The sequence below is a fragment of the Equus przewalskii genome, chromosome 5 (genome assembly GCF_037783145.1).
Source record: "Equus przewalskii isolate Varuska chromosome 5, EquPr2, whole genome shotgun sequence".
Lineage (NCBI taxonomy): Eukaryota > Metazoa > Chordata > Mammalia > Perissodactyla > Equidae > Equus > Equus przewalskii.
The window spans coordinates 19667167-19685239 of record NC_091835.1 but is presented as its reverse complement, the minus strand read 5'-3'; the positions used below and the strand labels follow the sequence as shown (position 1 = coordinate 19685239).

Sequence of the window (18073 nt, the reverse complement as noted above, 5' to 3'; positions counted from 1 at the left end):
TTTCTTATTGTATTTGCATGGACAAACATCTACTAAATATATGAAGAATAAACTCGGTGTTTTTAAAAGCTGTACAATGTTCCATAGAAATGGATGACTTTCAGTTTTTTGCCACTATAAACAATCCTGCAATAAACAACCTTCTATGTTCATGTTTCTACTCCCATTGCACAGATTTCCAAAGACACAGTTGTTGATCTAAAACAATGTATAATAAACATGCTCTCTTGATTTAATGTGAAGTTCATCAGTAATTTCAGTAGAATACACATTGTACATTTAAGAAGTTTCACATTGCTATTTTTAACTTTTCACCTAAATAGATCCTGACAACCACCTAGATTTTAAGCTTTTAAAAGACAAGGGGTGGCTGGCCCCGTGGCCGAGTGGTTAAGTTCATGCGCTCTGCTTTGGCAGCCCAGGGTTTTGCCAGTTCGAACCCTGGGTGTGGACATGGCACTGCTCATCAAGCCATGCTGAGGCGGCGTTCCACATGCCACAACTAGAAAGACCCCCAACTAAAAATACACAACTATGTACCAGGGGGCTTTGGGAGAAAAAGGAAAAACAAAACCTTAAAAAAAAAAAAAAGACAAGAGGTCCATACTGAACTTTTGTAAACTCATTCAGAATGATGACAGTGGTTACACACAGCAAGCATTCAAATACATGTTAAGTGAAGTTCAGACTCAGATTACAAGAATATGCTAAAGGTTTAAAAAAGAAAAAAAAACTATTGATCAAGACCAATTTCGCATCCCAAAAGTCTGCTCAAGCAACAAGAGTTCTAAACCACATGTGAACAAATCAGTTTCCAAAAATAACAGGTGCCATTCATTTTCCCTGAGTCTGAAAGCAAAGTCCAATGGCTACCATTCCTTTGAAAGGGCTGGTATAACTTAAAGAAGAAAATTTCATAGAAGCTAAAACAAGAAAGGATTGTAAAATCGTATCAGTATTCAAGTCAAAAAACATCTATCAAAAGCCTACTAAGTGTCAGTCCCTGCTAAGCCCTGGGGATATAAAGGCACTGCACTCAAGAAACTCTAGAGCTCACAAGAGGGAAACAATCTTCAACAGTACAGCATGAGGCTGCAGATGAGGGCCAGGGAGGGCTCACAGAGGAAGCAATAGACGTAGCATGGAATGAAGTCCCAGAAGCAAGGGAACAGCCTAACAGAGCCCAAGAAGTGCCAGCAGTTCATGTCCACTGCCACCTACAAGAACAAGCTACAGGGGTGGGACTGCAGGGGCTGAACCGTGGGGGGTGCATAATCAACGTTAAAAGTCAGATGCAACCCTTACTATATGCAAGACATCTGAAGACAGTTAAACCAGAACTGACTTATCTATTTTACAATTAGGAAATTCCTAAACAGAAGACTAACATAATAGATCATTTTTTAACTTGAAAATATTTTAGATTACATACAGAGAAATTTTTTTGAAAAACACATATGTTTATATGTTCTTAAAAGCATAGAACATTTGTGGAATACACAAGAAACCTATGATACGCTTCCAGGGAGGGTGCCCGGGGGTAGAAAGTGGGCAAGAGCTATTTTTTATTTTTCATTGTGTCATCCTCTTGCACTTTTGAACATCTTCTCACATGGATCTTTAAACCAATTTTAAACAGTAAAATTCCGTTGACAGTACTAATAGAACAAATACAAATGAACAGCCCAACTGACTTGTTGTAGTGAAATTTTATCAAATTTAAATGCTGCTAAAGATGGAATTCTTATTTGCAAGATCACAAATCAAAAGGATACGGGACCTCTTTCTTTCTTTTATATTTTGCTCTTTTCCAAATTTTCAACAAGGGGCATTTATTGGGGGGCGGGAGTCCACTCCCATCTGACTTATTTTTTAAACTCAAAATTGCAAAAAGTTGAAAGCCGTTATTACTAGTGGCTGCCCAAAGGGACACAGGATCCCAGTCCTGAGCTCTGCCAGCCTCTCAACTTTTAAAACTAAACCCAAGTGTTTCTACAGAGTAACACACTTACTTCATAGACAGAAATAAATGACTACAAGGTTAGGTTTTCTATAAAATATTTTCTAAAAATTCCATAAAATATTTTCTGTGATCCAATAAAAAAAAATCTGATGGATTCTGGTAACACTTTCTGATAATTCTTAACCAGATTACCTGAATACAATAGGGACAAGGAATACAGTGACAATCCCTGACCTCAAAGTGTCAATTTAATAAAAAAGTAATTGATTAAAAAAGGCACTAATAATTACAATGTGATAAGGACTATACCGAACTATTCAAAGTAAACTCTGGGGGGAATCCTGGGGAGGTGACCCTAAAAAGAGAGGAAGTAACACTTAAGATCTGTTAACTCATAATACCTGCTAGCATTTACTGTGAGCTTACTACGTGCTTATGAAGAGTTCAAAGTGCTTCACATGGAGGCTCTTAATTTGAGACAGATACTTCAGCTGCACTTTGTAAATGAGGAAATGAGGCACAGGGAAGTTTCACAGTTTGCCCAAGGTCAACCCATACAATGTGGACTCTAAAAACTGAAACTACTAAGAATGAGACAAAGTCTATAAGAATAAGGGGAGAGAGAGGAAGGTGGAGGGAATCTGGAAGGACAAAGCTAGGTTGTTTGGGGAGATTATCCATTTTTAAAAACTACAGTGAAGACTGGTAAAGCAGTGGCCATATCACAGAAGTCTTTGTATTTTATACCCAAAGGGCAATGGAAAGCTATGAAAAGATTTGGGCAAGAAAGTATCTGAAATGAAATCTGCACTGCAGAAAGATCATTCAGGCTATCAGGAGGAGAATGAATTAGCAAGAGCTAAACAGAAAGGAGGCATGATAGAAATCCAGCAGATACCATGAAAACCAAATCTAAAATACTAGTAGAGAAGAGGGATGTTATAATAACTATATGCACTGACATGAAAAGATGTCAACAATATAATATATTAAGTGTTAAAAGCAGGTTTAAAATACAGAGAATATAATTACACTCAACACATTTTAAAATACATTCTTAGTGGGTATATATAGATATGCCCCAAGTAAATATGTTAATATTTACTCCTGAATGGTGGAATTACAGGTAATTCTTCTCCTAGTAAGTTTCTAATTTGTTTATACAACAAAGATAGTATTGGCATGATTTTTGTTAAGTGGAAAAATTCAAAAGTTTCAAATATTGAGGTCAAAAAAGAAAAAGTCAGGAAAGTCTTCACTGGCTTCCACAATGAAGTCATTGGTGACCTGTAGAGTCAATTACAGAAGTGTGGTGGGGGACAAAGCCAGATTTCAGTGGGATGAGGAGTGGGTGGGAGGTGAGAAAGGTATGATTACAAATGCAGTCAACGCTTTCTAAAATCTCAGCTGTGAAAAGGTGAAGAAAAATGAAATAGAGTGGAAAGAAAATTTCCATTTTTATTTTAGATGAAAATATCCTAATGGAAAAGTACTAGTAGAATCAAAATGTGAAGAAACAATTTAATTCAAATATGATGGAAGTGAAAGTCTCTGAGAAGGCAGGACAGAGGGGTTTCAGAGAACAAAAGGAAAAAGACCCTTTACTCCTATCCACTTGTGGCAAGAGGAAAGTAGATCCAAATGACTTAGAATGCCTCCAAGGTTATTTTTGTGAGTTGTTTTCTTTTGCGGGGATAAGAGAATTCACATTTGATGGCCTCAGTTTCCTCAGATAAGCAGGCATATCACAGAGAAGATAACAGAGAAAGGTTTGAGAAGAAAGAAGAAATGGCTAGCTGCTGTGACCTACAATGGTGGTGTGTTTCGGGTTTTTGTTTTTTTTTTTTTTTAGTGAGGAAAACTGGCCCTGAGCTAACATCTGTTGCCAATCCTCCTCTTTTTTGCTTGAGGCCCACAAACCCTGGGCCTCTGAAGCAGAGCTTGCGAACTTAACCACTACATCACTGGGCTGGCCTCATGTTGTTGTTTTTTAAAATAAACTTTATTTAGGAATAATTACAGATTCACAGAAAGTTACAAAGATATTACAGACAGTTCCCTCAGTTTCCCCTAAAGTAAACAACTTACATTACCACAGTACATTTGTCAAAACCAAGAAACCAACATTGGTACATCACCATTAACTAAACTCCAGAGTTTATTCAGATTACACCAGTTTTTCACACAATGTCCTTGCTCTGTTCCAGGATCTAATCCAGGATACCACATTGCAGCTAACTGCAGTAGTTCTGAAGGCCCAGTCAAGATGGAGATGGCACCTATCTGCATGATTGTGGGCTCCTTTCTCCAACACAGCAGCCTGGGTACAGGGCAGAGAGGGCTGACAACAGGACCGAACCAGGGTTAGGGTTTTGTCAGCTCAGTGAACGGAAGAATAAGAGGGTAAAGTGGAGGGTGCTGGCAAAAGTGTGATTTAGGCACAATGGGGAAGAAAGTAAAAACAGAAGAGAGTTTACAAATTTGAGATGTTAGTAACATCAAAACATAGGTGTAGTAGGAATAAAAATGAAAGTACTAGAAGAATTAGAGGTGGAGGCAAGTCAAGGAACCAGAGCCTGGGATGATTGGATGGGTCATCACACGGACTCTGAAGTCACCTCAGGATAATGGCAGAGGGGAGAGAAGACAATGAATCAAAGGATGAGACCACAAGATCTGACCTGATAATGAGGGGAACAGAAAGTTCTATTGTCAGACAGTGTGAACTTCAGAGGAAAAGAGATTCTGCATAAAGATGGAGGAATAATGGCGAGGGTGACTATACATCATCTATCATCTAAACCAGAAAACGTTTGTGTGAAAGGGGTGTTAATAATTACACAGAGACGATAAAAACCAGCACGTGAATGGAAAAGGATGAAGATCCTGATTCCACCTGCTAATGCACCTACCACTGTGCAGGAAAACGTATTGGGAACACTGGAGAGCTAAAGGGAAGGTAAAACTATCAGGGCAAGACAGGCTTCAATTACCTCAACAACACTGGAAAACATCAACAGTTTAACACGTGGAGAGGTTTAACACAAAAATGACATTTCAGACACATCAGTAGAAAGGTCTTGCAAAGGAATGAAACCATCAGAGACCAGGTCAAGGGGAGAAGAAACTAAGAGTGATATGAAGATGAGGCTCCAAAAAGGATGAATAACCACATGGAGACAGATGATGATAACACATGGCAAAGTGGAATTATTCTCGGAAAACTAGCCTAGTCTTAGCATCTCTGAAATATAGAAGCACTCAAACCTTTGAGGAAGGAGTCAGAAAAGGACATAAAGTGAACATACTGGCATAAGGTGCTTCTGAGAAAATATCCGCAAAATATTCTGTTAGTTCTGAGACTGCCCTATTAGTTGATCTTTCTCGTGCTGAAAGCAACTGTGACGGTGCAGATGAGAAGGCTCTCACCTCTCTCCTCTGCCCTTTTCCTCCTCTGGCTACTCCAATTCTAAGGATAAGGACCTGTGACAAAGGTCTATCCTCAAATCTTACAGAGAGTTGACTTTAAAACAGCTGAGAGAATATTTCTACATAACCACTATTTCAGACTTTATCCATTATTCATATGCCTTATAAGTGAATTCGAGTAATATATTCCTTCTGCAATTAATACAAGGAAGTTAGGCTTCTTCAATAAACTGCATCCTGTATTTGACAATGAATGTGATATAATCTGGCCTTTCTGTCAACTTCTTAAAAACTCTGAGCTAATTTAGCCCTCACTAGCAATTATTTTATCTCCGATTACCAGTATAATTATTTTTCTTTTTCTCTATATATTTTTCCAGTTTTCCTGGCTTCCTCAGTCCTCTTTGGGACCTCATCTATCACTGTGTATGTGAGTACATGCTCAAGGAAGAAGAGAGAAGAAATCAATCTAGATTTTTTTTAAATTTTTTTTAAAGATTGGCACCTGTGCTAACATCTGTTGCCAATCTTTTTTTGCCTTCTTTCTCTTCTTCTTCTCCCCAAAGCACCCCCGGTACACAGTTATGTATTCTAGTTGTGAGTGTCTCTGGTTGTGCTATGTGGGACACTGCCTCAGCACGGCTTCATGAGCAGTGCCATGTCCACGCCCAGGACCCAAACTAGCGAAACCCTGGGCCACTGAAACGGATCGCGCGAACTTAAGCACTCGGCCACAGGGCTGGCCCCCTAGCTCCTTCTTATTGTTGGGTTCGCAACACAGAAAAGGGAAACCTTGGGGCTGGCCCCGTGGTCGAGTGGTTAAGTTCGCGCTCCGCTGCAGGCGGTCCAGTGTTTCGTTGGTTCGAATCCTGGGCGCGGACATGGCACTGCTCATCAAACCACGCTGAGGCAGCATCCCACATGCCACAACTAGAAGGACCCACAACGAAGAATATACAACTATGTACCAGGGGGCTTTGGGGAGAAAAAGGAAAAAAATAAAATCTTTAAAAAAAAAAAAAGAAAAGGGAAACCATGGCCTCTCAGATCTTAAGTCTACCATTTTCTCACAACCTGGCACAGTATTGAGGAGCCAGACGACTTCTGGGCACACACACTCACTATCAACACAAAGGAGCTGCAGGTGTATATAGTAAGTCCCGTCTGGACGAACACAGCAAGGAAAAGCTGAATCAGAATCCTGCACAGTGGGTGACAGTTCAACTCTGAGAGTATTTCCTGACACTGCCTCCGAAGAGAAGTCTCAAATTGATTAGCTACTACTATTCCACTAACAATTCAAAAGATATACTCCTTGGAAAACCCTCTGAATCTTTCTTATAAAAATTATCTGCTACTACAAATCTCCATTTCCTGGGTATGTAAAACTTACCCAGAAAAAGACTATGGCAAATCTAGGATGGAGCTCAGCCAGCCCTATGCACAGGCAGCCAACAAGACTAACAGAGAATGAACATCAAGGAATCTGAATCTGCCCTTACACTTCCTTACCTCCATTCTCTCAAAAGCAGAAAAGAGAGCTATTTCCCTAGCATTCATCACATATACCAAATAAATAGTTCTGGCCCACCAGCCAGCTACTACTTTTACTTTAGCCAGATCTGGATTAAGATAACACAAGATTAATAACTCCATTAATGTAAATTAGTTCAACCACTTCAGAAAACAGTTTGGCAGTATCTATCAAATCTAAATATACGACTACCTCATCATCCCATAATCTACTGCTAAACACACACTCAAGGGAAACCTCTACCAAAAGACAAGTATATGATATTCATAGTAGCTTTATTCACATTACCAAAAACTGACATTTGGTTGTCATGTTCATCAATGCAAACGACCATCAAGAGGTGAACGAATAGGGGCTGGCCCGGTGGTGTAGTGGTTAGGTTCAGTGCACTCTGCTTTGGCGGCCCAGGTTTGCAGGTTCAGATCCTGGGTGTGGACCTACACCACTCGTCAGCCATGCTGTAGTGGCAACCCATATGCAAAACAGAGGAAGACTAGCATGGATGTTAGCTCAGGGCAAATCTTCCTCAAGCAAAAGGAGGAGAATTGGCAACAGATGTTAGCTCAGGGTGAATATTCCTCAGCAAAAAAAAAAAGAGGTGAATGAGTAAACAAACTATAACGCAGCTTCCAGGCTGGTGAACACAAAAAGATGTGGAAAGGGTGTCACATCAGAGAGAGCCCTGAAGCTCCACACCCCTTCCCACAATACCTTGCCCAATGCACGGTGTTGCATCTGGCTGTTCCCAAGTTAGAAAACAATATTAATAACAAGACAAACTGACACCACATGCCTCCTGATGTGATGCACTGAGAAAGACATAGCATTACTTATATTCCTGACAATAATGCATAAACTGAAACTAATCCTGAAAAAAAATCAGATAAACCCAAATTGACACACATAAAATCAATCGACTGTACTCTTCAAAAATATGAATATCATAAAAGACAAAGGCTGAGGAACCATCCCAGATTATGGGAGACTAGAGGGAGAGAAAAACTAAGTGCAAGTACGATTCTTAATTCCATCCTGAACCAACAAAAAATATGCTATAAGAGACACTGAAGAGACAATTAGAATAATCTGAATAGAACCATGAATTAGATAATATTATCAATTTTAACTTTCAAGATTCTGAAATTTTTACTGATTATATAAAAATTATATACATACATACATGCATGTATGGAAAAACAAAAAACAGACAGAAAATGAATGATAAAGCAAATGTGAGAAAATGTTAAAAACCAGTGACCAAACGGGTCAATGGCAATACAAAAATTCTTAGTAATTTTTTGCAACTTTTCTGTAAGTTTGAAATTATTTCAAAATAAACTTTAAAAAAATTGCAGTACATTCATACAATGAAATACTGCTCAGCAATAAAAAGGAAAAGAACCAATACTGTGTGAATCTCAGAGACGTCACGTTCAGCAAAAGCAGCCAGCCACCAAAGAATATATACTGTATGATTCCTTTTACATGATGTACAATAGGTAAAATAATTAATGGTGACAGAGTCAGAAAATTGCTCACCATGGCAAGTAGGGACTGAATGGGAGAGAGAAAAGGGAACCTTTTGGGGTGCTGGAAATGTTCACCATCTTGATCTAGGTGGTAATTACAGAAGTATATACATATGTAAAAAATTTTTCCAACTATACACTTCAGATATGTGCACATATTTACTATATTTTATACCTCAATTTAAAAAGGTTAAAATAAACCATAAATAAATTAGTTAGAAAAAAAGCACAATTAAAAACTTTAGTGGACAAACACCATAATATTCATACCTTGGAATATTCTCAGCAATAAAAAAATGAATTACTGATACATGTAGCAAGATGAATGAGTCACAGACATTATGCTAAGCAAAAGAAGCCAAACCCAAAAAGAATACATACTAAATGATTCCATTTATATAAAATTCCAGAAGAGGCAAAATTAATCTATAGTCACAGAAGAGAAATCAGTTGGGGGGGAGGGGAAATGACTGGAACAAAAAGCAGGAGGAAACTTCTGGGACTGAGGAAAATGTTACACATCTTAATAGTGCTAATGGTTACAAGTATATACATTTGTCAAAACTCATCAAAATGTACACTTCATATGAGTGCACTTAAAATGAAGGCATTTTATGGTATATAAATTATAACTCAAAAAAGTTTATTTTTAAAAAGACTAAGCTTACTAAAAAGCAATGAATCCCAAAACTAGCGTTTTATATTTCTTTTATGTTAAATCACCTTTCTTTAAATCTGTTAAAATAGATGTTAAAAATAGTTTTGGATAAAATTTAAAACTGAGGAGCATGGGCTAGAACTGTGCTGTCTTATAAAGTACCCATTAGCCACATGTGGCTATCTCAAGTTAAATCAGTTAAAATTAACTAAAATTTAAAATTCAGTTCCTCAAGGGGGCAGAGGGACAGCACTTTACAGTGAACAAACATGACAAGGTATCAGTCAACCAAGTATGCAGGTCAACATTAACAGTGATGAATCATGTTACAGTACGTGCTCTTGATATGATGTAATGAAAACAGCACTTTACCTCTGTGGTCTTCCTCTCCAAAACCCATAACCCCAAACTAAATCATGAGAAAAACACCAAATTCCAATAGGAAGGCATTCTACAAAATACTTAAGTGTAGTCCTCAAAACTGTCAAGATTGTTAAAAACAGGGAAGTCTGAGAAACTGTCACAGCCAAGAGGAGCCTATGGATACCTGACTAAATGCAATGTGGGATCCCGGATGGGATCCTGCACCAGCAAAGAAAAGCTAGGTAAAACTAAGGAAACGTGAATGCACTATGGACTTTAGTTAATAACAATGTACCAATATTGGCTCATTAGTTTTAACAAATATACCACAGCAATATAAGATGTTAATAATAAGCGAAACTGGTATAGTATACATGGGAGCTTTCTGTACATACTATCTTCTCAATTTCTCTGCAAATCTAAAACTCTTCTTAACAATAAAGCCTACTATAAAAATAAGAGAATTTGAGTCGTGATAAAAAGTGAAGTTTTTCTTACATTTAAAAAAATGCAGTTCCTCAGTCACTCTAACCACATTTCAAGTGCTCCACAGCCATATGCAGGTAGTGGCTACAGTATTTGACAGTACAGGGCCAGCCCAGTGACACACCAGTTAAGTTCGCACACACCAGTTTGGTGGCCTGGGGTTCACCAGTTCAAATCCCAGGTACAGACCTAGCACCGCTTATCAAGCCATGCTGTAGCAGGCATCCCACATATAAACTAGAGGAAGATGGGCACAGATGTTAGCTCAGGGCCAGTCTTCCTCAAAAAAAAAATCTTCCCAGTATTTGACAGAGAAGATTTATAGAACATTTCCATCACAGCAGAAAGTTTTATTGGACAGTACTGGTGCAGAAGACTTTTTATAGGACTATTACAGAAGACTATAACTAATCGCAACTTAGGAACAAATCGCTATCTACTCAGTACTAAAAGCCCTCTCTGAAATCTAAAAACCCTCAATGATATGTTTATGCCAGTTTCTACTTCAAATTACTTTATTTAAAAAAAAAAAATCAATGTTAACATATATATAAATGTAACACTGAAAAACCACTTCACTTCCCAGAGTAGCAATTCTCAAAGTACTATCTTCTGAAACTCTTTCAAGGTATCCAGGATATCAAAACTATTTTTATAATAATACTAAGATATTATTTGCATTTTTCACTGTGTTGGCACTGCACTGATCCAGCAAAGTAGTGATGGGTGAAACTGCTGGCACCTTAGCATCATTCAAGTTAATGGCACCAAACTGTACTAGCAGTCATTCTATTCTTCACTGCCACATGCCATAGCCTCACAAGAGGGGAAAAAAGTCAGTTTTACTTAAGAATGCCCTTGACAAAGCAGTTAAAACTATTAATTTTATTAATCTTGATCCCTGCATACACACGTTTTTAATGTTCTACATGATGAAATGGTAAGTGTGCATAAAGCACTTCTGGTGCATACCAAAGTCTCAAAGAAAGGCACTTATTTCACTGTTTTGAGTTGCAAGCTCAACTAGCTGTTTCTTTTCATGGACCATCACTTTGACTTGAAAGAACAGCTGACACATAAATATGGTTATCCAGACCCGGGTATTTCACAGATTTTTTTCAAAAATGAACAAAGTGACAGTCATTTCAAGGAAAACAATTGACAGTACTTGTTGCCAATTACAGTATTTGAGCTTTCGAGCAAAAATTAGAATTTTGGAAAACTTCTATTCACCATCATGAGCTTGGTGAACTTTCCAGTACTTCGACTTTCCCAGTACTTAAAGGCTTTTCTGATGGTGTTGATATTAATAAATGGGATTTTTTGATACTATATAACATAAAATATCCATTCAAAGTTCAAGACAGACCAATGGATTTTAATGAGTACAGAAAATGCATTGATATAATTCAGATTTCACATTGCAACTAACCTTTAAAAACTATTTGTCGAATTTTACTGTAATATTGAAGAATATCTGCAATGATCTGAAAAGCTCTTAAAACATTCTTTCCTTTTCCAACTACATAATATCTTTGTGAGGATGAGTTTCCTTCACGTACTTCAACCAAAGTAATAAACAGCAATGGATTGAACGCAGAAGCAGATATGAGAATCCAGCTGCCTTCTACAAAGCAAGACATAAAAGCAATTTGCAAAAAGGTAAAACAATGCCACTCCTGTCACCAAATGTTTTAGAAAAATGAGTATTTTTCATTAAAAATGTTTATGTTAACATGTTAATGAGATTATTCTTAAGTAAATTAATAAATCATTTTAAATTTCTCAATATAGATAGCTATAACTAAAAATAAAAGCTTTTTGAGGTTCTCTAACTTTAAAGAGGGTAAAGGAGCCCTAAGATCAAAAAGTTGAGAACATATATCTCAGAGGGAAAAACGACAAATAAAAGAAATACATAAATTAACTCAGAACATACATACATACCCTGGAAAGCATATCAAGGGGCACAAACTATCACTGACAAGAACACCAAGATACAAAATGGGACGCTCAAAAAGTATCTAGTGTTTTAGGGGGCCAGCCCCATGGCTGAGTGGTTAAGTGCACACGCTTCGCTTCAGCAGCCCAGGGTTTTACCAGTTCGGATCCCGGGCGCGGACATAGCACCACTCATAAGGCCATGCTGAGGCAGCATCCCACATGCCGTAACTAGAAGGACCCACAACTAAAAACACGCAACTATGTACTAGGGGGTATTGGGGAGAAAAAGGAAAACTAAAATCTTTAAAAAAAAAAACGTTATGTTGCCTTTTAAAATCCTATCTTTTCCAAGGACACAGAGACTTCACATTTTGAAATTTCCTTATGTGATGTTTTGATTGCCTCTGCCACTGGCTGTAAGCCCCATGAAGACAGGACCTAGTGCGTTTTGCTCAGCACTAGAGCTAGCGCAATACTTGGCACAAAGCAGTATTCAGATGTAAGTTGGAATGAAAACAAAAAGACAAAAGACTCAGGAACAGAACCCACTGACATCTCTATTCAAATTATAAAGATGAAATTTTACAATCAAAATTTAACTATTTACAAAATAATCATCATCATAAAAGCTACGACTCATTGAGGGCCTATTTACTATGTGCCAGGCATTATACTGGGCATCTTAGATTTTTAATTCCCACAACCACCATGGGATACACTTTACAGGTAAGGAAAACAAGGCTCCAAGAGGTCAACTCATTTAAGTTACAGATAATAAGTGACAGAAAATTAAACCCACATTTCTCCGCTTAAAACACCACAAGCTTTTCACTACATACTGATATACTGCTCAACACTGCCTGGCTACCTTTTTTTCCCATTTCCTTGCAATTTTCATAGGAATTCATTTTGTGGAGTCACTTTTTCTCCTTTTCCCAGTCTCCCACTCCATTCCACTACCCTCCACCCTTAACCCTTTGCATCACTCAATTGGGCAATACAGTAAGCCCTCTGGTTAGTGAAGAGTACATATACACTCTATCAGAAACTTCATTAACATTGGTGGAAGTAGTACACTAAAAAAGAGTACAGAATATGAATTAAGGCTCTCTGGCCCACTGATCTTGCAGGATGGCTTCACATCCAGTTACTCAACTGGCCATGATTTGGGCAACAACACCTCGATTCCCAAGGGGCTAACTAGGAGAGCCCGGGGATGTGGCCATCTGTTCACAGCGTGAGCCACGATTTACCCATTAGAAAGTATCAAGACAGTACCTCTGCCAATTCCTTGTCAGTCTTAGCAACCAAAGGACCACTACTGAAGAGACCAGAGCTCCCAAGACTTCCTCCAGGCCCACAAGAACTTGAATAAAAGGAGCTTTGTTCCCAAACAACACATTGACCACAATAGCACTATAAGAAAAAAAGCTATTACTGTTACTATCATTCTTCCCACTGCTTCTGAACAATATGTAAATGTCTCCCCTTTTTTCCCCCCTTATGTAAAAGGAGAACAAAATTAGCAACCAGTAAACTATTCCAGGAAAAATTACAATGCCATAAACATTATCATGTCATTTGATAATCTCACCACAAGCCAATGTTTCCCAGAGAGGGATCCCCAGAGGCTGTGGAAGTTTTACATTGATTATGTGGAAATCTTTTTAAACCTCACAAAGCCCTGAATAAGCCTTACCTCAACATCCAGATTAAAGAAAACATATGATATGGAAAAGGACTCTTCTAATTTAAAAATGAATTCAACTGCAAAGTGCTAAAGAAAGTTTGGCTGAAAAAAAAGTATCATAGGAAGTCACACCTGTGGCCTGTCATTCGCTACATCACTCTATAATAGATCACTTTTCTTAGTAATCCCTAGGCTTTGCACCCAAAATCTCAAGATACTAATATACTAACATAAGACTTAAGTAATAAAAAATTACTTAAGCAATTAGATGTCATCAAGTAACTACAAGCAACAAAAAAAATAAATACAGTCATGCGCCATGTAACGATGCTGCGGTCAAGAACGGACTGCACATACGACCGTGGTCCTGTAAGATCAGTACTAAAGAGCCAAGGTGTGAAGTGGGCTCTGCCATGGTTTGTAGAAGCACACTTCATGACATTCGTACGACAGAATCACCTAACAATGCACTTCTCCCAACATATGCATCCCTGTTCTGACACGGGACTGTAAACAGGACTTTAAAATGCTCCGTGGAAAAAACTAAAGTTTGCTTCAATATTACCTAATAATTCTAGAACACTGTCTCACTGATCCTTTTGAAAGCCCCTGCTACCACTCAAATAATGTGAGTATACGTTCACATACAGAAGTCACACATTTCAAATTCTCTATAGCTTCCTAATATTCAAGGGTTGCTTAATACTGTAAAAAGTACCCAGAAATTAAAATTTATAAAAGCAATCAATGAAAAATAAGCAATGAATTTTTCCACAAACTAAGCCTCTCATTTGCGTATGTTCATTTGCTAAACCTTTATCCCAGATACTCCCCTGAACTCCCCAAATCAAGAACTTTTGCTAAAACACTGCACTAGGAAGTTCCAACAAGTATGATAGGTGAGATCTCCTGGCCTCATTCACCAAAAGATATGCACATATTTTAACTCTTCAGGACACATAAACTGAAACTGCCGAGCTATATACACAAAGCTTTTCTAGGAAAAGGAAAAACATCTAGAAGCTTCTGTGGGATTCTGCCTAGAATAGCCAACACTCCACCTTCTCTGAGACTTGCCCCCATCCTTAGGAGTGGAACCTTTCAGCTAACTTTGTTTGCACTTCTAGACTTCAACCCCATGGTCATACTAATTGGACCAATGATGGAGAACTAGATCAAGTTCAACCAATCAAATTTTCCCTCCCAGGAATTTGAAATGTGGACACTGAGGTAGGAACCAACTGGCCTAGTAGCACTACAGCTTGAGTTCATGTATGGCTTCAGGAAAATTGCAGTGGCAATATTCTTCCATGTGTTTGTTAAAGCAGAAAAAGCCAGACTGTGGAAAGACAACTAAATCAGGACAAAAAGAGACACGAGGACACCGACCAGCCAGTAGGGAGAAAAATGCCTCTGGACTACCTTGGCTCCTGAATGCTTCCCAGTTTCTGATTCATGTCCTTCATGAAGCCAACTTCTCTTGGGCTCTTTAAGATACCTCCTTACCCCTGCACCTAAAGCATTCCTGTTTCATGCCATCAAAAATCATTACGACAGTTTACGACCCAAATTTACACAAGGATCAGCACAGAAAGGGTAGGATTATTCTTATCATACATAAGGTATCTGAGCAGTATCACAGAAATTGTTCTATTCACTGCCTATAACCTCAGGAGAAATAATAGGACAAAAATAACCAAAACCTTAAAAGCAAAAATCATGTTTGCATAAGCCCTCAGCTTTGCGCTTCCCTTCAACACTCACCTGTTCAAAAGTACTGCCGGTTCACAGCAGGAGGTTTGAGTAGACGATGTTCAGGTCCTTTTAACACTGCAAATAATAAAAGTATTAAAGTAAATACCCAGCATTCTCTTAGGAAACTTTAAAAACATAATTTTTTATCATGAATATGTTTTACAGGAAATGGATTCCAAACCTGGTTGAAATATTAGAATCACTTGGTATGCTTGTAGACTAGATTCCCTGTCCTAACATCTAGAGGGTCTCTCTCAGCAGCTATTGAGGGGAACTGAAAATTACACATTTTTAACAAAAGTTCTAAGTGATTCTGATGAAGCTAACAAATGAGCACCACTATAGGGTTTCAGGAAAGTGATTATTTGGGGTTTTCATTCAAACGCACATAGAGATTTGGCATTAACTTTTTTAAACTATCTGAGAAAAACAACAGCTGGCAACAGAGCAATACAATATGTATCCTATGGAAATAATCAGTGAGCCCCAAGAAGAATGACCACTGCCAAAATGTCCAAGGAGCAAAGCTCCAGGTGAGCTTTCAATTGCAAAATAACAAACTTCTTTTAATGCTCTGTTGAGACAGTAGCTTAAAAATCCACAAAATGATATTTCAACAGACAGGGTGTGGACCGAACACAATAGTCTCAAGTGGTTTCTTAGCTAAAATCAAATGATGCTTTGAATGCTGCCACTAAAGAGTCAAAAAACGATAATTAAAAATTAAAGTTGAGGAGCCAGCCTGGTGGCACAGCGGTTAAGTGCACATGTTCCGCTTCTCGGCAGCCTGGGGTTCACCAGTTCGGATCCCAGGTGCGGACACGGCACCGCTTGGCAAGCCATGCTGTGGTAGGCGGCCCATATATAAAGTAGAGGAAGATGGGCACGGATGTTAGCTCAGGGCCAGTCTTCCTCCGTGAAAAAAGGAGGACTGGCAGCAGTTAGCTCAGGGCTAATCCTCCTCAAAAAAAAAAAAAAAAATTAAAGTTGACAATTTTACTAATAGCAAGAAAGCAACTCAAGAAAGTCACTTCCACCTTTGATTTAATTTTGCAAAAAAAGAGCCATGTTATAACGTCCAAAAGATCATCCAACTCTCCCCACTACACTCTACTTTTTATAAGCGCAGGCAGAAAAAAAGAGGGGAGAACTAGATAACAAACTCTTCTCTGCGTCTAACTCAAGAGAACAATCTCTAGGGTACCTCCTATTATAAGTACTTAAGTCCAAGTTCAATGAAACTCTGTAGTTAACAAGAAAATATAAAATTGTGTTCCTTATCATTTGAAGTAGGGAAGTATGTAATACTTAGAAAACATGTTTAAAAAATTAATTTTGGCCACTTAAGAGAATACTCTTGTTTCTCAAACTTTTCCCCTCTTCTCCCTCAACCTCACACAAAATTATGAACAATTCAACAAAGGTATCATTTTGCATTCCTGTATAATTAATCTAGTATATTTCTCAGTCATTTGAGAGCATAAAAAAATGAAAAAATGATAATGTCAAGAAATATTAGGATTCTAACGATAAGGAAGTTGCCTGTGGAGTAAAAATCTACTTCTATCTTTAAAGATACACAATTCTTCAGGGCATTAAAAATGAATGGAAATCTCAGGACTTTATCACCACAAAATTCTAGCGGAGGGCAAGGAGGAAATAATAGCTTGTGTTCAGAATTTTACAAAGACAAACAAATACTATTAAGGCAATTCAAACTGTTGAAGGAAAATGGACATTTAACTTGCCTCTAAGATACCTGGATTAACACCAACAAAGGCTGTAGATTCAACCTAATGAGACTGGTCCCACTATAATCTATAAGAAATAGAATAAAACAGAAAGTACTGAAAATTTAGTCAGCAAGGGCTAATGGAGAACTGCAAATGAAGTCAGTCTTTGAAAATGGCACAAATCAGAGATCTTTTAAAAGGGCAAGCATAAGAGGGACAGTAATCATCTTTTCACCCCGAAAGGTTCTCCCAGATTGCAATCACTATCAATAGTGTCATCTTCCAGTGTGAAGGTCAACAAAAAGACAATAGACATATGGAGTATTAAAATGCAGAGTCATGAGAACAAATGAGCTGATATGACATCAAAGACATTATAATTTGGAAATGTCATTTTGAAAATTCAACAAAGGAACAAGAGAGAACAAGGCTATTCGTTAAAAACACTACCTCATCACTATGTCACCATTTAGCCAAGGAGCTCCACTCACACCCTCAAGTTCTATTTCCTATCTTCTCATGATTTTCAGGCAAACCTATGACAATTTATTTCTCACACATGCAACTCACCAGCAAAAGCATTTCAAAATCAAAATATTAAATTCCTCAACTGAATTAAAATGAAAGAGGATATGTATGAAAGCTCAGTAATAAGAATATGGAGGTAAGCTGGAAAGAAATCAGAGAAATTTTCTTTCCAAAGAAAACAGCCTATTAAGTAGCAAATTAATTGGAAAACTAGTCTGAAAGGTAAAAGTGTAGGAATAAAAAATGCAGCACAGAAAGCTCTACACATGCAAAATGCTATAAAAGATATACCAACAAATGAGTGGAATAGTCCCTGAGCAATTTAAAATTAGGCTGGACAGCAGAGAGATAATTAAGAGGAATTCTGCACTAACGATATTAAGTACAACGTGAGTTAATACACTGATTCCACCTTCCTTTCAGGTTCTATTCCTTAATGATCTATGTCTAAACTTCAAAGG

General features: G+C 37.9%; 1 protein-coding gene across 5 annotated transcripts in view; it reads right to left on the bottom strand.

The window, feature by feature from the left end:
• GIGYF2 (GRB10 interacting GYF protein 2) overlaps positions 1-18073 on the bottom strand; it is a 132573-nt gene that overhangs the window by 112035 nt on the left and 2465 nt on the right. For all 5 annotated transcript variants that reach the window (XM_070618636.1, XM_070618637.1, XM_070618638.1 and 2 more), the window contains 2 exons: positions 17100-17169; positions 15361-15426 (listed from right to left, as the gene is read on the bottom strand). The gene's annotated coding sequence lies outside the window, so the exon portion shown is untranslated. The remainder of the gene's footprint in view (positions 1-15360; positions 15427-17099; positions 17170-18073) is intronic.